At 33.9% G+C, this 25,117-nt stretch overlaps 24 non-coding genes across 24 annotated transcripts; all 24 read left to right on the forward strand.

The window, feature by feature from the left end:
• The first annotated feature begins 116 nt into the window (after positions 1–116).
• On the forward strand, positions 117–189 carry TRNAK-UUU (transfer RNA lysine (anticodon UUU)). Its single transcript has one exon. It is a non-coding gene; the product is annotated as a tRNA-Lys (tRNA).
• Positions 190–1,420: 1,231 nt separating this feature from the next.
• On the forward strand, positions 1,421–1,493 carry TRNAK-UUU (transfer RNA lysine (anticodon UUU)). The gene has a single exon. It is a non-coding gene; the product is annotated as a tRNA-Lys (tRNA).
• A 579-nt stretch (positions 1,494–2,072) lies between these two features.
• On the forward strand, positions 2,073–2,145 carry TRNAK-UUU (transfer RNA lysine (anticodon UUU)). The gene has a single exon. It is a non-coding gene; the product is annotated as a tRNA-Lys (tRNA).
• Positions 2,146–4,027: 1,882 nt separating this feature from the next.
• On the forward strand, positions 4,028–4,100 carry TRNAK-UUU (transfer RNA lysine (anticodon UUU)). Its single transcript has one exon. It is a non-coding gene; the product is annotated as a tRNA-Lys (tRNA).
• Positions 4,101–4,679: 579 nt separating this feature from the next.
• On the forward strand, positions 4,680–4,752 carry TRNAK-UUU (transfer RNA lysine (anticodon UUU)). Its single transcript has one exon. It is a non-coding gene; the product is annotated as a tRNA-Lys (tRNA).
• A 1,231-nt stretch (positions 4,753–5,983) lies between these two features.
• Positions 5,984–6,056, forward strand: TRNAK-UUU (transfer RNA lysine (anticodon UUU)). The gene has a single exon. It is a non-coding gene; the product is annotated as a tRNA-Lys (tRNA).
• A 579-nt stretch (positions 6,057–6,635) lies between these two features.
• TRNAK-UUU (transfer RNA lysine (anticodon UUU)) lies at positions 6,636–6,708 on the forward strand. Its single transcript has one exon. It is a non-coding gene; the product is annotated as a tRNA-Lys (tRNA).
• Positions 6,709–7,287: 579 nt separating this feature from the next.
• On the forward strand, positions 7,288–7,360 carry TRNAK-UUU (transfer RNA lysine (anticodon UUU)). Its single transcript has one exon. It is a non-coding gene; the product is annotated as a tRNA-Lys (tRNA).
• A 1,883-nt stretch (positions 7,361–9,243) lies between these two features.
• Positions 9,244–9,316, forward strand: TRNAK-UUU (transfer RNA lysine (anticodon UUU)). The gene has a single exon. It is a non-coding gene; the product is annotated as a tRNA-Lys (tRNA).
• A 1,883-nt stretch (positions 9,317–11,199) lies between these two features.
• On the forward strand, positions 11,200–11,272 carry TRNAK-UUU (transfer RNA lysine (anticodon UUU)). The gene has a single exon. It is a non-coding gene; the product is annotated as a tRNA-Lys (tRNA).
• Positions 11,273–11,851: 579 nt separating this feature from the next.
• Positions 11,852–11,924, forward strand: TRNAK-UUU (transfer RNA lysine (anticodon UUU)). The gene has a single exon. It is a non-coding gene; the product is annotated as a tRNA-Lys (tRNA).
• Positions 11,925–12,503: 579 nt separating this feature from the next.
• TRNAK-UUU (transfer RNA lysine (anticodon UUU)) lies at positions 12,504–12,576 on the forward strand. Its single transcript has one exon. It is a non-coding gene; the product is annotated as a tRNA-Lys (tRNA).
• A 579-nt stretch (positions 12,577–13,155) lies between these two features.
• On the forward strand, positions 13,156–13,228 carry TRNAK-UUU (transfer RNA lysine (anticodon UUU)). The gene has a single exon. It is a non-coding gene; the product is annotated as a tRNA-Lys (tRNA).
• A 579-nt stretch (positions 13,229–13,807) lies between these two features.
• TRNAK-UUU (transfer RNA lysine (anticodon UUU)) lies at positions 13,808–13,880 on the forward strand. Its single transcript has one exon. It is a non-coding gene; the product is annotated as a tRNA-Lys (tRNA).
• A 579-nt stretch (positions 13,881–14,459) lies between these two features.
• TRNAK-UUU (transfer RNA lysine (anticodon UUU)) lies at positions 14,460–14,532 on the forward strand. Its single transcript has one exon. It is a non-coding gene; the product is annotated as a tRNA-Lys (tRNA).
• Positions 14,533–15,111: 579 nt separating this feature from the next.
• Positions 15,112–15,184, forward strand: TRNAK-UUU (transfer RNA lysine (anticodon UUU)). Its single transcript has one exon. It is a non-coding gene; the product is annotated as a tRNA-Lys (tRNA).
• Positions 15,185–15,765: 581 nt separating this feature from the next.
• TRNAK-UUU (transfer RNA lysine (anticodon UUU)) lies at positions 15,766–15,838 on the forward strand. The gene has a single exon. It is a non-coding gene; the product is annotated as a tRNA-Lys (tRNA).
• Positions 15,839–16,417: 579 nt separating this feature from the next.
• On the forward strand, positions 16,418–16,490 carry TRNAK-UUU (transfer RNA lysine (anticodon UUU)). The gene has a single exon. It is a non-coding gene; the product is annotated as a tRNA-Lys (tRNA).
• A 1,882-nt stretch (positions 16,491–18,372) lies between these two features.
• TRNAK-UUU (transfer RNA lysine (anticodon UUU)) lies at positions 18,373–18,445 on the forward strand. The gene has a single exon. It is a non-coding gene; the product is annotated as a tRNA-Lys (tRNA).
• Positions 18,446–19,024: 579 nt separating this feature from the next.
• Positions 19,025–19,097, forward strand: TRNAK-UUU (transfer RNA lysine (anticodon UUU)). The gene has a single exon. It is a non-coding gene; the product is annotated as a tRNA-Lys (tRNA).
• Positions 19,098–20,328: 1,231 nt separating this feature from the next.
• TRNAK-UUU (transfer RNA lysine (anticodon UUU)) lies at positions 20,329–20,401 on the forward strand. The gene has a single exon. It is a non-coding gene; the product is annotated as a tRNA-Lys (tRNA).
• A 579-nt stretch (positions 20,402–20,980) lies between these two features.
• On the forward strand, positions 20,981–21,053 carry TRNAK-UUU (transfer RNA lysine (anticodon UUU)). Its single transcript has one exon. It is a non-coding gene; the product is annotated as a tRNA-Lys (tRNA).
• Positions 21,054–21,632: 579 nt separating this feature from the next.
• TRNAK-UUU (transfer RNA lysine (anticodon UUU)) lies at positions 21,633–21,705 on the forward strand. The gene has a single exon. It is a non-coding gene; the product is annotated as a tRNA-Lys (tRNA).
• A 1,883-nt stretch (positions 21,706–23,588) lies between these two features.
• TRNAK-UUU (transfer RNA lysine (anticodon UUU)) lies at positions 23,589–23,661 on the forward strand. The gene has a single exon. It is a non-coding gene; the product is annotated as a tRNA-Lys (tRNA).
• The last annotated feature ends 1,456 nt before the right edge of the window (positions 23,662–25,117 follow it).

The following is a 25,117-nucleotide window of genomic DNA, read 5'->3' on the forward strand; positions in this document are numbered from 1 at the left end:
TTAGTTCATGATTGCAGTAACACATATATTTTTCCACATTTTTTGTAATTGCACAGCAAATTGTCATGTTTTATATATTTCGAGCAGTTTCCAATATGGCAACTTCAGTGCTCAGAGCCTGGATAGCTCAGTCGGTAGAGCTTCAGACTTTTAATCTGAGGGTCCAGGGTTCAAGTTCCTGTTCAGGCGAGTGTCTTTTAAACAATGGTGTTTTTGTTTGTGAAATGGACAATTTTGCAGAGTATAAAATTATCCATTCCTGCAGGCAGCCATCTTTTAATTGTTGATGCTGAATATGTTCATTATTCAATGGGAAGGTGCATAGATTGGAAAGATTCTGTAGAATATTAAGAATGGACTTTATCACTCTTCAATAGGCACACATTATTGGCATCTAGTAATATAATCATCACAAAGTAGTATCGCTACATGTCAGTTCTAAAGACTTTATTTCATCAGGAACTCAAATCCATCCTTCTTTGATAGGCACACAGTGATTAAATTAGACAAATAATAAATCAAACCTCTTTGACAAAAATAATTGAATGTGATTATTGAAGTAAGGTGATACTTAACGAATCTAAGAATTTACATCTTAAACACAGAGGAAACTAAAATATATTTCATCAAGATACCCTACAAGCCAAGTCTTTCAGTTCATGATTGCAGTAACACATATATTTTTCCACATTTTTTGTAATTGCACATCAAATTGTCATGTTTTATATATTTTGAGCAGTTTCCAATATGGCAACTTCAGTGTTCAGAGAATGGATAGCTCAGCCGGTAGAGCATCAAACTTTTAATCTGAGGGTCCAGGGTTCAAGTCCCTGTTCAGGCGAGTGTCTTTTAAACAATGGTGTTTTTGTTTGTGAAATGGACAATTTTGCAGAGTTTAAAATTATCCATTCCTGCAGGCAGCCATCTTTTTATTGTTGATGCTGATTATGTTCATTATTCAATGGGAAGGTTAATAGATTGGAAAGATTATGTAGAATATTAGGAATGGACTTTATCACTCTTCAATAGGCACACATTATTGGCATCTAGTAATATAATCATCACAAAGTAGTATCGCTACATATTAGTTCTAAAGACTTTATTTCATCAGGAACTCAAATCCATCCTTCTTTGATAGGCACACAGTGATTAAATTAGACAAGTAATAAATCAAACCTCTTTGACAAAAATAATTGAATGTGATTATTGAAGTAAGGTGATACTTAACGAATCTAAGGATTTACATCTTAAACACAGAGGAAACTAAAATATATTTCATCAAGAGACCCTACAAGCCAAGTCTTTTAGTTCATGATAGCAGTAACACATATATTTTTCCACATTTTTTGTAATTGCACAGCAAATTGTCATGTTTTATATATTTCGAGCAGTTTCCAACATGGCAAGTTCAGTGCTCAGAGCCTGGATAGCTCAGTCGGTAGAGCATCAGACTTTTAATATGAGGGTCCAGGGTTCAAGTCCCTGTTCAGGCGAGTGTCTTTTAAACAATGGTGTTTTTGTTTGTGAAATGGACAATTTTGCAGAGTTTAAAATCATCCATTCCTGCAGGCAGCCATCTTTTAATTGTTGATGCTGATTATGTTCATTATTCAATGGGAAGGTGTATAGATTGGAGAGATTCTTTAGAATATTAAGAATGGACTTTATCACTCTTCAATAGGCACACATTATTGGCATCTAGTAATATAGTCATCACAAAGTAGTATCACTACATGTCAGTTCTAAAGACTTTGTTTCATCAGGAACTCAAATCCATCCTTCTTTGATAGGCACACAGTGATTAAATTAGACAAGTAATAAATCAAACCTCTTTGACAAAAATAATTGAATGTGATTATTGAAGTGAGGTGATACTTAAAGCATCTAAGGATTTACAACTTAAACACAGAGGAAACTAAAATATATTTCATCAAGAGACCCTACAAGCCAAGTCTTTCAGTTCATGATTGCAGTAACACATATATTTTTCCACATTTTTTGTAATTGCACAGCAAATTGTCATGTTTTATATATTTCGAGCAGTTTCCAATATGGCAACTTCAGCACTCAGAGCCTGGATAGCTCAGTCGGTAGAGCATCAGACTTTTAATCTGATGGTCCAGGGTTCAAGTCCCTGTTCAGGTGAGTGTCTTTTAAACAATAGTGTTTTTGTTTGTGAAATGGACAATTTTGCAGAGTTTAAAATTATCCATTCCTGCAGGCAGCCATCTTTTAATTGTTGATGCTGATTATGTTCATTATTCGATGGGAAGGTGAATAGATTGGAAAGATTCTGTAGAATATTAAGAATGGACTTTATCACTCTTCAATAGGCACACATTATTGGCTTCTAGTAATATAATCATCACAAAGTAGTATCGCTACATGTCAGTTCTAAAGACTTTATTTCATCAGGAACTCAAATCCATCCTTCTTTGATAGGCACACAGTGATTAAATTAGACAAGTAATAAATCAAACCTCTTTGACAAAAATAATTGAATGTGATTATTGAAGTAAGGTGATACTTAACAAATCTAAGAATTTACATCTTAAACACAGAGGAAACTAAAATATATTTCATCAAGATACCCTACAAGCCAAGTCTTTCAGTTCATGATTGCAGTAACACATATATTTTTCCACATTTTTTGTAATTGCACATCAAATTGTCATGTTTTATATATTTCGAGCAGCTTCCAATACGGCAACTTCAGTGTTCAGAGAATGGATAGCTCAGTCGGTAGAGCATCAGACTTTTAATCTGAGGGTCCAGGGTTCAAGTCCCTGTTCAGGCGAGTTTCTTTTAAACAATGGTGTTTTTGTTTGTGAAATGGACAATTTTGCAGAGTTTAAAATTATCCATTCCTGCAGGCAGCCATCTTTTAATTGTTGATGCTGATTATGTTCATTATTCAATGGGAAGGTTAATAGATTGGAAAGATTATGTAGAATATTAAGAATGGACTTTATCACTCTTCAATAGGCACACATTATTGGCATCTAGTAATATAATCATCACAAAGTAGTATCGCTACATGTTAGTTCTAAAGACTTTATTTCATCAGGAACTCAAATCCATCCTTCTTTGATAGGCACACAGTGATTAAATTAGACAAGTAATAAATCAAACCTCTTTGACAAAATAATTGAATGTGATTATTGAAGTAAGGTGATACTTAACGAATCTAAGGATTTACATCTTAAACACAGAGGAAACTAAAATATATTTCATCAAGAGACCCTACAAGCCAAGTCTTTTAGTTCATGATAGCAGTAACACATATATTTTTCCACATTTTTTGTAATTGAACAGCAAATTGTCATGTTTTATATATTTCGAGCAGTTTCCAATATGGCAATTTCAGCACTCAGAGCCTGGATTGCTCAGTCGGTAGAGCATCACACTTTTAATCTGAGGGTCCAGGGTTCAAGTCCCTGTTCAGGCGAGTGTCTTTTAAACAATGGTGTTTTTGTTTGTGAAATGGACAATTTTGCAGAGTTTAAAATTATCCATTCCTGCAGGCAGCCATCTTTTAATTGTTGATGCTGATTATGTTCAGTATTCAATGGGAAGGTTAATAGATTGGAAAGATTCTGTGGAATATTAGGAATGGACTTTATCACTCTTCAATAGGCACACATTATTGGCATCTAGTAATATAATCATCACAAAGTAGTATCGCTACATATTAGTTCTAAAGACTTTATTTCATCAGGAACTCAAATCCATCCTTCTTTGATAGGCACACAGTGATTAAATTAGACAAGTAATAAATCAAACCTCTTTGACAAAAATAATTGAATGTGATTATTGAAGTAAGGTGATACTTAACGAATCTAAGGATTTACATCTTAAACACAGAGGAAACTAAAATATATTTCATCAAGAGACCCTACAAGCCAAGTCTTTTAGTTCATGATAGCAGTAACACATATATTTTTCCACATTTTTTGTAATTGCACAGCAAATTGTCATGTTTTATATATTTCGAGCAGTTTCCAATATGGCAACTTCAGTGCTCAGAGCCTGGATAGCTCAGTCGGTAGAGCATCAGACTTTTAATATGAGGGTCCAGGGTTCAAGTCCCTGTTCAGGCGAGTGTCTTTTAAACAATGGTGTTTTTGTTTGTGAAATGGACAATTTTGCAGAGTTTAAAATCATCCATTCCTGCAGGCAGCCATCTTTTAATTGTTGATGCTGATTATGTTCATTATTCAATGGGAAGGTGTATAGATTGGAGATATTCTTTAGAATATTAAGAATGGACTTTATCACTCTTCAATAGGCACACATTATTGGCATCTAGTAATATAGTCATCACAAAGTAGTATCACTACATGTCAGTTCTAAAGACTTTGTTTCATCAGGAACTCAAATCCATCCTTCTTTGATAGGCACACAGTGATTAAATTAGACAAGTAATAAATCAAACCTCTTTGACAAAAATAATTGAATGTGATTATTGAAGTGAGGTGATACTTAAAGCATCTAAGGATTTACAACTTAAACACAGAGGAAACTAAAATATATTTCATCAAGAGACCCTACAAGCCAAGTCTTTCAGTTCATGATTGCAGTAACACATATATTTTTCCACATTTTTTGTAATTGCACAGCAAATTGTCATGTTTTATATATTTCGAGCAGTTTCCAATATGGCAACTTCAGCACTCAGAGCCTGGATAGCTCAGTCGGTAGAGCATCAGACTTTTAATCTGATGGTCCAGGGTTCAAGTCCCTGTTCAGGTGAGTGTCTTTTAAACAATAGTGTTTTTGTTTGTGAAATGGACAATTTTGCAGAGTTTAAAATTATCCATTCCTGCAGGCAGCCATCTTTTAATTGTTGATGCTGATTATGTTCATTATTCGATGGGAAGGTGAATAGATTGGAAAGATTCTGTAGAATATTAAGAATGGACTTTATCACTCTTCAATAGGCACACATTATTGGCTTCTAGTAATATAATCATCACAAAGTAGTATCGCTACATGTCAGTTCTAAAGACTTTATTTCATCAGGAACTCAAATCCATCCTTCTTTGATAGGCACACAGTGATTAAATTAGACAAGTAATAAATCAAACCTCTTTGACAAAAATAATTGAATGTGATTATTGAAGTAAGGTGATACTTAACAAATCTAAGAATTTACATCTTAAACACAGAGGAAACTAAAATATATTTCATCAAGATACCCTACAAGCCAAGTCTTTCAGTTCATGATTTCAGTAACACATATATTTTTCCACATTTTTTGTAATTGCACATCAAATTGTCATGTTTTATATATTTCGAGCAGCTTCCAATACGGCAACTTCAGTGTTCAGAGAATGGATAGCTCAGTCGGTAGAGCATCAGACTTTTAATCTGAGGGTCCAGGGTTCAAGTCCCTGTTCAGGCGAGTGTCTTTTAAACAATGGTGTTTTTGTTTGTGAAATGGACAATTTTGCAGAGTTTAAAATTATCCATTCCTGCAGGCAGCCATCTTTTAATTGTTGATGCTGATTATGTTCATTATTCAATGGGAAGGTTAATAGATTGGAAAGATTCTGTAGAATATTAGGAATGGACTTTATCACTCTTCAATAGGCACACATTATTGGCATCTAGTAATATAATCATCACAAAGTAGTATCGCTACATATTAGTTCTAAAGACTTTATTTCATCAGGAACTCAAATCCATCCTTCTTTGATAGGCACACAGTGATTAAATTAGACAAGTAATAAATCAAACCTCTTTGACAAAAATAATTGAATGTGATTATTGAAGTAAGGTGATACTTAACGAATCTAAGGATTTACATCTTAAACACAGAGGAAACTAAAATATATTTCATCAAGAGACCCTACAAGCCAAGTCTTTTAGTTCATGATAGCAGTAACACATATATTTTTCCACATTTTTTGTAATTGCACAGCAAATTGTCATGTTTTATATATTTCGAGCAGTTTCCAATATGGCAACTTCAGTGCTCAGAGCCTGGATAGCTCAGTCGGTAGAGCATCAGACTTTTAATATGAGGGTCCAGGGTTCAAGTCCCTGTTCAGGCGAGTGTCTTTTAAACAATGGTGTTTTTGTTTGTGAAATGGACAATTTTGCAGAGTTTAAAATCATCCATTCCTGCAGGCAGCCATCTTTTAATTGTTGATGCTGATTATGTTCATTATTCAATGGGAAGGTGTATAGATTGGAGATATTCTTTAGAATATTAAGAATGGACTTTATCACTCTTCAATAGGCACACATTATTGGCATCTAGTAATATAGTCATCACAAAGTAGTATCACTACATGTCAGTTCTAAAGACTTTGTTTCATCAGGAACTCAAATCCATCCTTCTTTGATAGGCACACAGTGATTAAATTAGACAAGTAATAAATCAAACCTCTTTGACAAAAATAATTGAATGTGATTATTGAAGTGAGGTGATACTTAAAGCATCTAAGGATTTACAACTTAAACACAGAGGAAACTAAAATATATTTCATCAAGAGACCCTACAAGCCAAGTCTTTCAGTTCATGATTGCAGTAACACATATATTTTTCCACATTTTTTGTAATTGCACAGCAAATTGTCATGTTTTATATATTTCGAGCAGTTTCCAATATGGCAACTTCAGCACTCAGAGCCTGGATAGCTCAGTCGGTAGAGCATCAGACTTTTAATCTGATGGTCCAGGGTTCAAGTCCCTGTTCAGGTGAGTGTCTTTTAAACAATAGTGTTTTTGTTTGTGAAATGGACCATTTTGTAGAGTTTAAAATTATCCATTCCTGCAGGCAGCCATCTTTTAATTGTTGATGCTGATTATGTTCATTATTCGATGGGAAGGTGAATAGATTGGAAAGATTCTGTAGAATATTAAGAATGGACTTTATCACTCTTCAATAGGCACACATTATTGGCTTCTAGTAATATAATCATCACAAAGTAGTATCGCTACATGTCAGTTCTAAAGACTTTATTTCATCAGGAACTCAAATCCATCCTTCTTTGATAGGCACACAGTGATTAAATTAGACAAGTAATAAATCAAACCTCTTTGACAAAAATAATTGAATGTGATTATTGAAGTGAGGTGATACTTAAAGCATCTAAGGATTTACAACTTAAACACAGAGGAAACTAAAATATATTTCATCAAGAGACCCTACAAGCCAAGTCTTTCAGTTCATGATTGCAGTAACACATATATTTTTCCACATTTTTTGTAATTGCACAGCAAATTGTCATGTTTTATATATTTCGAGCAGTTTCCAATATGGCAACTTCAGCACTCAGAGCCTGGATAGCTCAGTCGGTAGAGCATCAGACTTTTAATCTGATGGTCCAGGGTTCAAGTCCCTGTTCAGGTGAGTGTCTTTTAAACAATAGTGTTTTTGTTTGTGAAATGGACCATTTTGTAGAGTTTAAAATTATCCATTCCTGCAGGCAGCCATCTTTTAATTGTTGATGCTGATTATGTTCATTATTCGATGGGAAGGTGAATAGATTGGAAAGATTCTGTAGAATATTAAGAATGGACTTTATCACTCTTCAATAGGCACACATTATTGGCTTCTAGTAATATAATCATCACAAAGTAGTATCGCTACATGTCAGTTCTAAAGACTTTATTTCATCAGGAACTCAAATCCATCCTTCTTTGATAGGCACACAGTGATTAAATTAGACAAGTAATAAATCAAACCTCTTTGACAAAAATAATTGAATGTGATTATTGAAGTAAGGTGATACTTAACAAATCTAAGAATTTACATCTTAAACACAGAGGAAACTAAAATATATTTCATCAAGATACCCTACAAGCCAAGTCTTTCAGTTCATGATTGCAGTAACACATATATTTTTCCACATTTTTTGTAATTGCACATCAAATTGTCATGTTTTATATATTTCGAGCAGCTTCCAAAACGGCAACTTCAGTGTTCAGAGAATGGATAGCTCAGTCGGTAGAGCATCAGACTTTTAATCTGAGGGTCCAGGGTTCAAGTCCCTGTTCAGGCGAGTGTCTATTAAACAATGGTGTTTTTGTTTGTGAAATGGACAATTTTGCAGAGTTTAAAATTATCCATTCCTGCAGGCAGCCATCTTTTAATTGTTGATGCTGATTATGTTCATTATTCAATGGGAAGGTGAATAGATTGGAAAGATTCTGTAGAATATTAAGAATGGACTTTATCACTCTTCAATAGGCACACATTATTGGCATCTAGTAATATAATCATCACAAAGTAGTATCGCTACATGTCAGTTCTAAAGACTTTATTTCATCAGGAACTCAACTCCATCCTTCTTTGATAGGCACACAGTGATTAAATTAGACAAGTAATAAATCAAACCTCTTTGACAAAAATAATTGAATGTGATTATTGAAGTAAGGTGATACTTAACGAATCTAAGGATTTACATCTTAAACACAGAGGAAACTAAAATATATTTCATCAAGAGACCCTACAAGCCAAGTCTTTTAGTTCATGATAGCAGTAACACATATATTTTTCCACATTTTTTGTAATTGAACAGCAAATTGTCATGTTTTATATATTTCGAGCAGTTTCCAATATGGCAATTTCAGCGCTCAGATCCTGGATAGCTCAGTCGGTAGAGCATCACACTTTTAATCTGAGGGTCCAGGGTTCAAGTCCCTGTTCAGGCGAGTGTCTTTTAAACAATGGTGTTTTTGTTTGTGAAATGGACAATTTTGCAGAGTTTAAAATCATCCATTCCTGCAGGCAGCCATCTTTTAATTGTTGATGCTGATTATGTTCATTATTCAATGGGAAGGTGTATAGATTGTAGAGATTCTTTAGAATATTAAGAATGGACTTTATCACTCTTCAATAGGCACACATTATTGGCATCTAGTAATATAGTCATCACAAAGTAGTATCACTACATGTCAGTTCTAAAGACTTTGTTTCATCAGGAACTCAAATCCATCCTTCTTTGATAGGCACACAGTGATTCAATTAGACAAGTAATAAATCAAACCTCTTTGACAAAAATAATTGAATGTGATTATTGAAGTGAGGTGATACTTAAAGCATCTAAGGATTTACAACTTAAACACAGAGGAAACTAAAATATATTTCATCAAGAGACCCTACAAGCCAAGTTTTTCAGTTCATGATTGCAGTAACACATATATTTTTACACATTTTTTGTAATTGCACAGCAAATTGTCATGTTTTATATATTTCGAGCAGTTTCCAATATGGCAACTTCAGTGCTCAGAGCCTGGATAGCTCAGTCGGTAGAGCATCAGACTTTTAATCTGAGGGTCCAGGGTTCAAGTCCCTGTTCAGGTGAGTGTCTATTAAACAATGTTGTTTTTGTTTGTGAAATGGACAATTTTGCAAAGTTTAAAATTATCCATTCCTGCAGGCAGCCATCTTTTAATTGTTGATGCTGATTATGTTCATTATTCAATGGGAAGGTGAATAGATTGGAAAGATTCTGTAGAATATTAAGAATGGACTTTATCACTCTTCAATAGGCACACATTATTGGCATCTAGTAATATAATCATCACAAAGTAGTATCGCTACATGTCAGTTCTAAAGACTTTATTTCATCAGGAACTCAAATCCATCCTTCTTTGATAGGCACACAGTGATTAAATTAGACAAGTAATAAATCAAACCTCTTTGACAAAAATAATTGAATGTGATTATTGAAGTAAGGTGATACTTAACGAATCTAAGGATTTACATCTTAAACACAGAGGAAACTAAAATATATTTCATCAAGATACCCTACAAGCCAAGTCTTTCAGTTCATGATTGCAGTAACACATATATTTTTCCACATTTTTTGTAATTGCACAGCAAATTGTCATGTTTTATATATTTCGAGCAGTTTCCAATATGGCAACTTCAGTGCTCAGATCCTGGATAGCTCAGTCGGTAGAGCTTCAGACTTTTAATCTGAGGGTCCAGGGTTCAAGTTCCTGTTCAGGCGAGTGTCTTTTAAACAATGGTGTTTTTGTTTGTGAAATGGACAATTTTGCAGAGTATAAAATTATCCATACCTGCAGGCAGCCATCTTTTAATTGTTGATGCTGATTATGTTCATTATTCAATGGGAAGGTGTATAGATTGGAAAGATTCTGTAGAATATTAAGAATGGACTTTATCACTCTTCAATAGGCACACATTATTGGCATCTAGTAATATAGTCATCACAAAGTAGTATCACTACATGTCAGTTCTAAAGACTTTGTTTCATCAGGAACTCAAATCCATCCTTCTTTGATAGGCACACAGTGATTAAATTAGACAAGTAATAAATCAAACATCTTTGACAAAAATAATTGAATGTGATTATTGAAGTGAGGTGATACTTAAAGCATCTAAGGATTTACAACTTAAACACAGAGGAAACTAAAATATATTTCATCAAGAGACCCTACAAGCCAAGTCTTTCAGGTCATGATTGCAGTAACACATATATTTTTCCACATTTTTTGTAATTGCACAGCAAATTGTCATGTTTTATATATTTCGAGCAGTTTCCAATATGGCAATTTCAGCACTCAGATCCTGGATAGCTCAGTCGGTAGAACATCAGACTTTTAATCTGAGGGTCCAGGGTTCAAGTCCCTGTTCAGGTGAGTGTCTTTTAAACAATAGTGTTTTTGTTTGTGAAATGGACAATTTTGCAGAGTTTAAAATTATCCATTCCTGCAGGCAGCCATATTTTAATTGTTGATGCTGATTATGTTCATTATTCGATGGGAAGGTGAATAGATTGGAAAGATTCTGTAGAATATTAAGAATGGACTTTATCACTCTTCAATAGGCACACATTATTGGCATCTAGTAATATAATCATCACAAAGTAGTATCGCTACATGTCAGTTCTAAAGACTTTATTTCATCAGGAACTCAAATCCATCCTTCTTTGATAGGCACACAGTGATTAAATTAGACAAGTAATAAATCAAACTTCTTTGACAAAAATAATTGAATGTGATTATTGAAGTAAGGTGATACTTAACGAATCTAAGGATTTACATCTTAAACACAGAGGAAACTAAAATATATTTCATCAAGATACCCTACAAGCCAAGTCTTTCAGTTCATGATTGCAGTAACACATATATTTTTCCACATTTTTTGTAATTGCACAGCAAATTGTCATGTTTTATATATTTCGAGCAGTTTCCAATATGGCAACTTCAGCACTCAGAGCCTGGATAGCTCAGTCGGTAGAACATCAGACTTTTAATCTGAGGGTCCAGGGTTCAAGTTCCTGTTCAGGCGAGTGTCTTTTAAACAATGGTGTTTTTGTTTGTGAAATGGACAATTTTGCAGAGTTTAAAATTATCCATTTCTGCAGGCAGCCATCTTTTAATTGTTGATGCTGATTATGTTCATTATTCAATGGGAAGGTGTATAGATTGGAAAGATTCTGTAGAATATTAAGAATGGACTTTATCACTCTTCAATAGGCACACATTATTGGCATCTAGTAATATAATCATCACAAAGTAGTATCGCTACATGTCAGTTCTAAAGACTTTATTTCATCAGGAACTCAAATCCATCCTTCTTTGATAGGCACACAGTGATTAAATTAGACAAATAATAAATCAAACCTCTTTGACAAAAATAATTGAATGTGATTATTGAAGTAAGGTGATACTTAACGAATCTAAGAATTTACATCTTAAACACAGAGGAAACTAAAATATATTTCATCAAGATACCCTACAAGCCAAGTCTTTCAGTTCATGATTGCAGTAACACATATATTGTTCCACATTTTTTTTAATTGCACAGCAAATTGTCATGTTTTATATATTTCAAGCAGTTTCCAATATGGCAACTTCAGTGCTCAGATCCTGGATAGCTCAGTCGGTAGAGCTTCAGACTTTTAATCTGAGGGTCCAGGGTTCAAGTCCCTGTTCAGGCGAGTGTCTTTTAAACAATGGTGTTTTTGTTTGTGAAATGGACAATTTTGCAGAGTATAAAATTATCCATACCTGCAGGCAGCCATCTTTTAATTGTTGATGCTGATTATGTTCATTATTCAATGGGAAGGTGTATAGATTGGAAAGATTCTGTAGAATATTAAGAATGGACTTTATCACTCTTCAATAGGCACACATTATTGGCATCTAGTAATGTAGTCATCACAAAGTAGTATCACTACATGTCAGTTCTAAAGACTTTGTTTCATCAGGAACTCAAATCCATCCTTCTTTGATAGGCACACAGTGATTCAATTAGACTAGTAATAAATCAAACCTCTTTGACAAAAATAATTGAATGTGATTATTGAAGTGAGGTGATACTTAAAGCATCTAAGGATTTACAACTTAAACACAGAGGAAACTAAAATATATTTCATCAAGAGACCCTACAAGCCAAGTTTTTCAGTTCATGATTGCAGTAACACATATATTTTTACACATTTTTTGTAATTGCACAGCAAATTGTCATGTTTTATATATTTCGAGCAGTTTCCAATATGGCAACTTCAGTGCTCAGAGCCTGGATAGCTCAGTCGGTAGAGCATCAGACTTTTAATCTGAGGGTCCAGGGTTCAAGTCCCTGTTCAGGCGAGTGTCTATTAAACAATGTTGTTTTTGTTTGTGAAATGGACAATTTTGCAAAGTTTAAAATTATCCATTCCTGCAGGCAGCCATCTTTTAATTGTTGATGCTGATTATGTTCATTATTCAATGGGAAGGTGAATAGATTGGAAAGATTCTGTAGAATATTAAGAATGGACTTTATCACTCTTCAATAGGCACACATTATTGGCATCTAGTAATATAATCATCACAAAGTAGTATCGCTACATGTCAGTTCTAAAGACTTTATTTCATCAGGAACTCAAATCCATCCTTCTTTGATAGGCACACAGTGATTAAATTAGACAAGTAATAAATCAAACCTCTTTGACAAAAATAATTGAATGTGATTATTGAAGTAAGGTGATACTTAACGAATCTAAGGATTTACATCTTAAACACAGAGGAAACTAAAATATATTTCATCAAGAGACCCTACAAGCCAAGTCTTTTAGTTCATGATAGCAGTAACACATATATTTTTCCACATTTTTTGTAATTGAACAGCAAATTGTCATGTTTTATATATTTCGAGCAGTTTCCAATATGGCAATTTCAGTGCTTAGAGCCTGGATAGCTCAGTCGGTAGAGCATCAGACTTTTAATCTGAGGGTCCAGGGTTCAAGTCCCTGTTCAGGCGAGTGTCTTTTAAACAATGGTGTTTTTGTTTGTGAAATGGACAATTTTGCAGAGTTTAAAATCATCCATTTCTGCAGGCAGCCATCTTTTAATTGTTGATGCTGATTATGTACATTATTCAATGGGAAGGTGTATAGATTGGAGAGATTCTTTAGAATATTAAGAATGGACTTTATCACTCTTCAATAGGCACACATTATTGGCATCTAGTAATATAGTCATAACAAAGTAGTATCACTACATGTCAGTTCTAAAGACTTTGTTTCATCAGGAACTCAAATCCATCCTTCTTTGATAGGCACACAGTGATTCAATTAGACAAGTAATAAATCAAACCTCTTTGACAAAAATAATTGAATGTGATTATTGAAGTGAGGTGATACTTAAAGCATCTAAGGATTTACAACTTAAACACAGAGGAAACTAAAATATATTTCATCAAGAGACCCTACAAGCCAAGTTTTTCAGTTCATGATTGCAGTAACACATATATTTTTACACATTTTTTGTAATTGCACAGCAAATTGTCATGTTTTATATATTTCGAGCAGTTTCCAATATGGCAACTTCAGTGCTCAGAGCCTGGATAGCTCAGTCGGTAGAGCATCAGACTTTTAATCTGAGGGTCCATGGTTCAAGTCCCTGTTCAGGCGAGTGTCTATTAAACAATGTTGTTTTTGTTTGTGAAATGGACAATTTTGCAAAGTTTAAAATTATCCATTCCTGCAGGCAGCCATCTTTTAATTGTTGATGCTGATTATGTTCATTATTCAATGGGAAGGTGAATAGATTGGAAAGATTCTGTAGAATATTAAGAATGGACTTTATCACTCTTCAATAGGCACACATTATTGGCATCTAGTATTATAATCATCACAAAGTAGTATCGCTACATGTCAGTTCTAAAGACTTTATTTCATCAGGAACTCAAATCCATCCTTCTTTGATAGGCACACAGTGATTAAATTAGACAAGTAATAAATCAAACCTCTTTGACAAAAATAATTGAATGTGATTATTGAAGTAAGGTGATACTTAACGAATCTAAGGATTTACATCTTAAACACAGAGGAAACTAAAATATATTTCATCAAGAGACCCTACAAGCCAAGTCTTTTAGTTCATGATAGCAGTAACACATATATTTTTCCACATTTTTTGTAATTGCACAGCAAATTGTCATGTTTTATATATTTCGAGCAGTTTCCAATATGGCAACTTCAGTGCTCAGAGCCTGGATAGCTCAGTCGGTAAAGCATCAGACTTTTACTCTGAGGGTCCAGGGTTCAAGTCCCTGTTCAGGCGAGTGTCTTTTAAACAATGGTGTTTTTGTTTGTGAAATGGACAATTTTGCAGAGTTTAAAATCATCCATTCCTGCAGGCAGCCATCTTTTAATTGTTGATGCTGATTATGTTCATTATTCAATGGGAAGGTGTATAGATTGGAGATATTCTTTAGAATATTAAGAATGGACTTTATCACTCTTCAATAGGCACACATTATTGGCATCTAGTAATATAGTCATCACAAAGTAGTATCACTACATGTCAGTTCTAAAGACTTTGTTTCATCAGGAACTCAAATCCATCCTTCTTTGATAGGCACACAGTGATTAAATTAGACAAGTAATAAATCAAACCTCTTTGACAAAAATAATTGAATGTGATTATTGAAGTGAGGTGATACTTAAAGCATCTAAGGATTTACAACTTAAACACAGAGGAAACTAAAATATATTTCATCAAGAGACCCTACAAGCCAAGTCTTTCAGTTCATGATTGCAGTAACACATATATTTTTCCACATTTTTTGTAATTGCACAGCAAATTGTCATGTTTTATATATTTCGAGCAGATTCCAATATGGCAACTTCAGCACTCAGAGCCTGGATAGCTCAGTCGGTAGAGCATCAAACTTTTAATCTGAAGGTCCAGGGTTCAAGTCCCTGTTCAGGTGAGTGTCTTTTAAACAATAGTGTTTTTGTTTGTGAAATGGACAATTTTGCAGAGTTTAAAATTATCTATTCCTGCAGGCAGCCATCTTTTAATTGTTGATGCTGATTATGTTCATTATTCGATGGGAAGGTGAATAGATTGGAAAGATTCTGTAGAATATTAAGAATGGACTTTATCACTCTTCAATAGGCACACATTATTGGCATCTAGTAATATAGTCATCACAAAGTAGTATCACTACATGTTAGTTCTAAAGACTTTATTTCATCAGGAACTCAACTCCATCCTTCTTTGATAGGCACACAGTGATTAAATTAGACAAGTAATAAATCAAACCTCTTTGACAAAAATAATTGAATGTAATTATTGAAGTAAGGTGATACTTAACGAATCTAAGGATTTACATCTTAAACACAGAGGAAACTAAAATATATTTCATCAAGATACCCTACAAGCCAAGTCTTTCAGTTCATGATTGCAGTAACACATATATATTTTTCCACATTTTTTGTAATTGCACATCAAATTGTCATGTTTTATATATTTCGAGCAGTTTCCAATATGGCAATTTCAGTGCTTAGAGCCTGGATAGCTCAGTCGGTAGAGCATCAGACTTTTAATCTGAGGGTCCAGGGTTCAAGTCCCTGTTCAGGCAAGTGTCTTTTAAACAATGGTGTTTTTGTTTGTGAAATGGACAATTTTGCAGAGTTTAAAATCATCCATTTCTGCAGGCAGCCATCTTTTAATTGTTGATGCTGATTATGTACATTATTCAATGGGAAGGTGTATAGATTGGAGAGATTCTTTAGAATATTAAGAATGGACTTTATCACTCTTCAATAGGCACACATTATTGGCATCTAGTAATATAGTCATCACAAAGTAGTATCACTACATGTCAGTTCTAAAGACTTTGTTTCATCAGGAACTCAAATCCATCCTTCTTTGATAGGCACACAGTGATTCAATTAGACAAGTAATAAATCAAACCTCTTTGACAAAAATAATTGAATGTGATTATTGAAGTGAGGTGATACTTAAAGCATCTAAGGATTTACAACTTAAACACAGAGGAAACTAAAATATATTTCATCAAGAGACCCTACAAGCCAAGTTTTTCAGTTCATGATTGCAGTAACACATATATTTTTACACATTTTTTGTAATTGCACAGCAAATTGTCATGTTTTATATATTTCGAGCAGTTTCCAATATGGCAACTTTAGTGCTCAGAGCCTGGATAGCTCAGTCGGTAGAGCATCAGCCTTTTAATCTGAGGGTCCAGGGTTCAAGTCCCTGTTCAGGCGAGTGTCTATTAAACAATGTTGTTTTTGTTTGTGAAATGGACAATTTTGCAAAGTTTAAAATTATCCATTCCTGCAGGCAGCCATCTTTTAATTGTTGATGCTGATTATGTTCATTATTCAATGGGAAGGTGAAGAGATTGGAAAGATTCTGTAGAATATTAAGAATGGACTTTATCACTCTTCAATAGGCACACATTATTGGCATCTAGTATTATAATCATCACAAAGTAGTATCGCTACATGTCAGTTCTAAAGACTTTATTTCATCAGGAACTCAAATCCATCCTTCTTTGATAGGCACACAGTGATTAAATTAGACAAGTAATAAATCAAACCTCTTTGACAAAAATAATTGAATGTGATTATTGAAGTAAGGTGATACTTAAAGCATCTAAGGATTTACAACTTAAACACAGAGGAAACTAAAATATATTTCATCAAGAGACCCTACAAGCCAAGTCTTTCAGTTCATGATTGCAGTAACACATATATTTTTCCACATTTTTTGTAATTGCACATCAAATTGTCATGTTTTATATATTTCGAGCAGCTTCCAATACGGCAACTTCAGTGTTCAGAGAATGGATAGCTCAGTCGGTAGAGCATCAGACTTTTAATCTGAGGGTCCAGGGTTCAAGTCCCTGTTCAGGCGAGTTTCTTTTAAACAATGGTGTTTTTGTTTGTGAAATGGACAATTTTGCAGAGTTTAAAATTATCCATTCCTGCAGGCAGCCATCTTTTAATTGTTGATGCTGATTATGTTCATTATTCAATGGGAAGGTTAATAGATTGGAAAGATTATGTAGAATATTAAGAATGGACTTTATCACTCTTCAATAGGCACACATTATTGGCATCTAGTAATATAATCATCACAAAGTAGTATCGCTACATGTTAGTTCTAAAGACTTTATTTCATCAGGAACTCAAATCCATCCTTCTTTGATAGGCACACAGTGATTAAATTAGACAAGTAATAAATCAAACCTCTTTGACAAAATAATTGAATGTGATTATTGAAGTAAGGTGATACTTAACGAATCTAAGGATTTACATCTTAAACACAGAGGAAACTAAAATATATTTCATCAAGAGACCCTACAAGCCAAGTCTTTTAGTTCATGATAGCAGTAACACATATATTTTTCCACATTTTTTGTAATTGAACAGCAAATTGTCATGTTTTATATATTTCGAGCAGTTTCCAATATGGCAATTTCAGCACTCAGAGCCTGGATTGCTCAGTCGGTAGAGCATCACACTTTTAATCTGAGGGTCCAGGGTTCAAGTCCCTGTTCAGGCGAGTGTCTTTTAAACAATGGTGTTTTTGTTTGTGAAATGGACAATTTTGCAGAGTTTAAAATTATCCATTCCTGCAGGCAGCCATCTTTTAATTGTTGATGCTGATTATGTTCAGTATTCAATGGGAAGGTTAATAGATTGGAAAGATTCTGTAGAATATTAGGAATGGACTTTATCACTCTTCAATAGGCACACATTATTGGCATCTAGTAATATAATCATCACAAAGTAGTATCGCTACATATTAGTTCTAAAGACTTTATTTCATCAGGAACTCAAATCCATCCTTCTTTGATAGGCACACAGTGATTAAATTAGACAAGTAATAAATCAAACCTCTTTGACAAAAATAATTGAATGTGATTATTGAAGTAAGGTGATACTTAACGAATCTAAGGATTTACATCTTAAACACAGAGGAAACTAAAATATATTTCATCAAGAGACCCTACAAGCCAAGTCTTTTAGTTCATGATAGCAGTAACACATATATTTTTCCACATTTTTTGTAATTGCACAGCAAATTGTCATGTTTTATATATTTCGAGCAGTTTCCAATATGGCAACTTCAGTGCTCAGAGCCTGGATAGCTCAGTCGGTAGAGCATCAGACTTTTAATATGAGGGTCCAGGGTTCAAGTCCCTGTTCAGGCGAGTGTCTTTTAAACAATGGTGTTTTTGTTTGTGAAATGGACAATTTTGCAGAGTTTAAAATCATCCATTCCTGCAGGCAGCCATCTTTTAATTGTTGATGCTGATTATGTTCATTATTCAATGGGAAGGTGTATAGATTGGAGATATTCTTTAGAATATTAAGAATGGACTTTATCACTCTTCAATAGGCACACATTATTGGCATCTAGTAATATAGTCATCACAAAGTAGTATCACTACATGTCAGTTCTAAAGACTTTGTTTCATCAGGAACTCAAATCCATCCTTCTTTGATAGGCACACAGTGATTAAATTAGACAAGTAATAAATCAAACCTCTTTGACAAAAATAATTGAATGTGATTATTGAAGTGAGGTGATACTTAAAGCATCTAAGGATTTACAACTTAAACACAGAGGAAACTAAAATATATTTCATCAAGAGACCCTACAAGCCAAGTCTTTCAGTTCATGATTGCAGTAACACATATATTTTTCCACATTTTTTGTAATTGCACAGCAAATTGTCATGTTTTATATATTTCGAGCAGTTTCCAATATGGCAACTTCAGCACTCAGAGCCTGGATAGCTCAGTCGGTAGAGCATCAGACTTTTAATCTGATGGTCCAGGGTTCAAGTCCCTGTTCAGGTGAGTGTCTTTTAAACAATAGTGTTTTTGTTTGTGAAATGGACAATTTTGCAGAGTTTAAAATTATCCATTCCTGCAGGCAGCCATCTTTTAATTGTTGATGCTGATTATGTTCATTATTCGATGGGAAGGTGAATAGATTGGAAAGATTCTGTAGAATATTAAGAATGGACTTTATCACTCTTCAATAGGCACACATTATTGGCTTCTAGTAATATAATCATCACAAAGTAGTATCGCTACATGTCAGTTCTAAAGACTTTATTTCATCAGGAACTCAAATCCATCCTTCTTTGATAGGCACACAGTGATTAAATTAGACAAGTAATAAATCAAACCTCTTTGACAAAAATAATTGAATGTGATTATTGAAGTAAGGTGATACTTAACAAATCTAAGAATTTACATCTTAAACACAGAGGAAACTAAAATATATTTCATCAAGATACCCTACAAGCCAAGTCTTTCAGTTCATGATTTCAGTAACACATATATTTTTCCACATTTTTTGTAATTGCACATCAAATTGTCATGTTTTATATATTTCGAGCAGCTTCCAATACGGCAACTTCAGTGTTCAGAGAATGGATAGCTCAGTCGGTAGAGCATCAGACTTTTAATCTGAGGGTCCAGGGTTCAAGTCCCTGTTCAGGCGAGTGTCTTTTAAACAATGGTGTTTTTGTTTGTGAAATGGACAATTTTGCAGAGTTTAAAATTATCCATTCCTGCAGGCAGCCATCTTTTAATTGTTGATGCTGATTATGTTCATTATTCAATGGGAAGGTTAATAGATTGGAAAGATTCTGTAGAATATTAGGAATGGACTTTATCACTCTTCAATAGGCACACATTATTGGCATCTAGTAATATAATCATCACAAAGTAGTATCGCTACATATTAGTTCTAAAGACTTTATTTCATCAGGAACTCAAATCCATCCTTCTTTGATAGGCACACAGTGATTAAATTAGACAAGTAATAAATCAAACCTCTTTGACAAAAATAATTGAATGTGATTATTGAAGTAAGGTGATACTTAACGAATCTAAGGATTTACATCTTAAACACAGAGGAAACTAAAATATATTTCATCAAGAGACCCTACAAGCCAAGTCTTTTAGTTCATGATAGCAGTAACACATATATTTTTCCACATTTTTTGTAATTGCACAGCAAATTGTCATGTTTTATATATTTCGAGCAGTTTCCAATATGGCAACTTCAGTGCTCAGAGCCTGGATAGCTCAGTCGGTAGAGCATCAGACTTTTAATATGAGGGTCCAGGGTTCAAGTCCCTGTTCAGGCGAGTGTCTTTTAAACAATGGTGTTTTTGTTTGTGAAATGGACAATTTTGCAGAGTTTAAAATCATCCATTCCTGCAGGCAGCCATCTTTTAATTGTTGATGCTGATTATGTTCATTATTCAATGGGAAGGTGTATAGATTGGAGATATTCTTTAGAATATTAAGAATGGACTTTATCACTCTTCAATAGGCACACATTATTGGCATCTAGTAATATAGTCATCACAAAGTAGTATCACTACATGTCAGTTCTAAAGACTTTGTTTCATCAGGAACTCAAATCCATCCTTCTTTGATAGGCACACAGTGATTAAATTAGACAAGTAATAAATCAAACCTCTTTGACAAAAATAATTGAATGTGATTATTGAAGTGAGGTGATACTTAAAGCATCTAAGGATTTACAACTTAAACACAGAGGAAACTAAAATATATTTCATCAAGAGACCCTACAAGCCAAGTCTTTCAGTTCATGATTGCAGTAACACATATATTTTTCCACATTTTTTGTAATTGCACAGCAAATTGTCATGTTTTATATATTTCGAGCAGTTTCCAATATGGCAACTTCAGCACTCAGAGCCTGGATAGCTCAGTCGGTAGAGCATCAGACTTTTAATCTGATGGTCCAGGGTTCAAGTCCCTGTTCAGGTGAGTGTCTTTTAAACAATAGTGTTTTTGTTTGTGAAATGGACCATTTTGTAGAGTTTAAAATTATCCATTCCTGCAGGCAGCCATCTTTTAATTGTTGATGCTGATTATGTTCATTATTCGATGGGAAGGTGAATAGATTGGAAAGATTCTGTAGAATATTAAGAATGGACTTTATCACTCTTCAATAGGCACACATTATTGGCTTCTAGTAATATAATCATCACAAAGTAGTATCGCTACATGTCAGTTCTAAAGACTTTATTTCATCAGGAACTCAAATCCATCCTTCTTTGATAGGCACACAGTGATTAAATTAGACAAGTAATAAATCAAACCTCTTTGACAAAAATAATTGAATGTGATTATTGAAGTGAGGTGATACTTAAAGCATCTAAGGATTTACAACTTAAACACAGAGGAAACTAAAATATATTTCATCAAGAGACCCTACAAGCCAAGTCTTTCAGTTCATGATTGCAGTAACACATATATTTTTCCACATTTTTTGTAATTGCACAGCAAATTGTCATGTTTTATATATTTCGAGCAGTTTCCAATATGGCAACTTCAGCACTCAGAGCCTGGATAGCTCAGTCGGTAGAGCATCAGACTTTTAATCTGATGGTCCAGGGTTCAAGTCCCTGTTCAGGTGAGTGTCTTTTAAACAATAGTGTTTTTGTTTGTGAAATGGACCATTTTGTAGAGTTTAAAATTATCCATTCCTGCAGGCAGCCATCTTTTAATTGTTGATGCTGATTATGTTCATTATTCGATGGGAAGGTGAATAGATTGGAAAGATTCTGTAGAATATTAAGAATGGACTTTATCACTCTTCAATAGGCACACATTATTGGCTTCTAGTAATATAATCATCACAAAGTAGTATCGCTACATGTCAGTTCTAAAGACTTTATTTCATCAGGAACTCAAATCCATCCTTCTTTGATAGGCACACAGTGATTAAATTAGACAAGTAATAAATCAAACCTCTTTGACAAAAATAATTGAATGTGATTATTGAAGTAAGGTGATACTTAACAAATCTAAGAATTTACATCTTAAACACAGAGGAAACTAAAATATATTTCATCAAGATACCCTACAAGCCAAGTCTTTCAGTTCATGATTGCAGTAACACATATATTTTTCCACATTTTTTGTAATTGCACATCAAATTGTCATGTTTTATATATTTCGAGCAGCTTCCAAAACGGCAACTTCAGTGTTCAGAGAATGGATAGCTCAGTCGGTAGAGCATCAGACTTTTAATCTGAGGGTCCAGGGTTCAAGTCCCTGTTCAGGCGAGTGTCTATTAAACAATGGTGTTTTTGTTTGTGAAATGGACAATTTTGCAGAGTTTAAAATTATCCATTCCTGCAGGCAGCCATCTTTTAATTGTTGATGCTGATTATGTTCATTATTCAATGGGAAGGTGAATAGATTGGAAAGATTCTGTAGAATATTAAGAATGGACTTTATCACTCTTCAATAGGCACACATTATTGGCATCTAGTAATATAATCATCACAAAGTAGTATCGCTACATGTCAGTTCTAAAGACTTTATTTCATCAGGAACTCAACTCCATCCTTCTTTGATAGGCACACAGTGATTAAATTAGACAAGTAATAAATCAAACCTCTTTGACAAAAATAATTGAATGTGATTATTGAAGTAAGGTGATACTTAACGAATCTATGGATTTACATCTTAAACACAGAGGAAACTAAAATATATTTCATCAAGAGACCCTACAAGCCAAGTCTTTTAGTTCATGATAGCAGTAACACATATATTTTTCCACATTTTTTGTAATTGAACAGCAAATTGTCATGTTTTATATATTTCGAGCAGTTTCCAATATGGCAATTTCAGCGCTCAGATCCTGGATAGCTCAGTCGGTAGAGCATCACACTTTTAATCTGAGGGTCCAGGGTTCAAGTCCCTGTTCAGGCGAGTGTCTTTTAAACAATGGTGTTTTTGTTTGTGAAATGGACAATTTTGCAGAGTTTAAAATCATCCATTCCTGCAGGCAGCCATCTTTTAATTGTTGATGCTGATTATGTTCATTATTCAATGGGAAGGTGTATAGATTGTAGAGATTCTTTAGAATATTAAGAATGGACTTTATCACTCTTCAATAGGCACACATTATTGGCATCTAGTAATATAGTCATCACAAAGTAGTATCACTACATGTCAGTTCTAAAGACTTTGTTTCATCAGGAACTCAAATCCATCCTTCTTTGATAGGCACACAGTGATTCAATTAGACAAGTAATAAATCAAACCTCTTTGACAAAAATAATTGAATGTGATTATTGAAGTGAGGTGATACTTAAAGCATCTAAGGATTTACAACTTAAACACAGAGGAAACTAAAATATATTTCATCAAGAGACCCTACAAGCCAAGTTTTTCAGTTCATGATTGCAGTAACACATATATTTTTACACATTTTTTGTAATTGCACAGCAAATTGTCATGTTTTATATATTTCGAGCAGTTTCCAATATGGCAACTTCAGTGCTCAGAGCCTGGATAGCTCAGTCGGTAGAGCATCAGACTTTTAATCTGAGGGTCCAGGGTTCAAGTCCCTGTTCAGGTGAGTGTCTATTAAACAGTGTTGTTTTTGTTTGTGAAATGGACAATTTTGCAAAGTTTAAAATTATCCATTCCTGCAGGCAGCCATCTTTTAATTGTTGATGCTGATTATGTTCATTATTCAATGGGAAGGTGAATAGATTGGAAAGATTCTGTAGAATATTAAGAATGGACTTTATCACTCTTCAATAGGCACACATTATTGGCATCTAGTAATATAATCATCACAAAGTAGTATCGCTACATGTCAGTTCTAAAGACTTTATTTCATCAGGAACTCAAATCCATCCTTCTTTGATAGGCACACAGTGATTAAATTAGACAAGTAATAAATCAAACCTCTTTGACAAAAATAATTGAATGTGATTATTGAAGTAAGGTGATACTTAACGAATCTAAGGATTTACATCTTAAACACAGAGGAAACTAAAATATATTTCATCAAGATACCCTACAAGCCAAGTCTTTCAGTTCATGATTGCAGTAACACATATATTTTTCCACATTTTTTGTAATTGCACAGCAAATTGTCATGTTTTATATATTTCGAGCAGTTTCCAATATGGCAACTTCAGTGCTCAGATCCTGGATAGCTCAGTCGGTAGAGCTTCAGACTTTTAATCTGAGGGTCCAGGGTTCAAGTTCCTGTTCAGGCGAGTGTCTTTTAAACAATGGTGTTTTTGTTTGTGAAATGGACAATTTTGCAGAGTATAAAATTATCCATACCTGCAGGCAGCCATCTTTTAATTGTTGATGCTGATTATGTTCATTATTCAATGGGAAGGTGTATAGATTGGAAAGATTCTGTAGAATATTAAGAATGGACTTTATCACTCTTCAATAGGCACACATTATTGGCATCTAGTAATATAGTCATCACAAAGTAGTATCACTACATGTCAGTTCTAAAGACTTTGTTTCATCAGGAACTCAAATCCATCCTTCTTTGATAGGCACACAGTGATTAAATTAGACAAGTAATAAATCAAACATCTTTGACAAAAATAATTGAATGTGATTATTGAAGTGAGGTGATACTTAAAGCATCTAAGGATTTACAACTTAAACACAGAGGAAACTAAAATATATTTCATCAAGAGACCCTACAAGCCAAGTCTTTCAGGTCATGATTGCAGTAACACATATATTTTTCCACATTTTTTGTAATTGCACAGCAAATTGTCATGTTTTATATATTTCGAGCAGTTTCCAATATGGCAATTTCAGCACTCAGATCCTGGATAGCTCAGTCGGTAGAACATCAGACTTTTAATCTGAGGGTCCAGGGTTCAAGTCCCTGTTCAGGTGAGTGTCTTTTAAACAATAGTGTTTTTGTTTGTGAAATGGACAATTTTGCAGAGTTTAAAATTATCCATTCCTGCAGGCAGCCATATTTTAATTGTTGATGCTGATTATGTTCATTATTCGATGGGAAGGTGAATAGATTGGAAAGATTCTGT

This window comes from Pseudophryne corroboree, unplaced genomic scaffold (assembly GCF_028390025.1).
Source record: "Pseudophryne corroboree isolate aPseCor3 unplaced genomic scaffold, aPseCor3.hap2 scaffold_1586, whole genome shotgun sequence".
NCBI classification, from domain to species: domain Eukaryota; kingdom Metazoa; phylum Chordata; class Amphibia; order Anura; family Myobatrachidae; genus Pseudophryne; species Pseudophryne corroboree.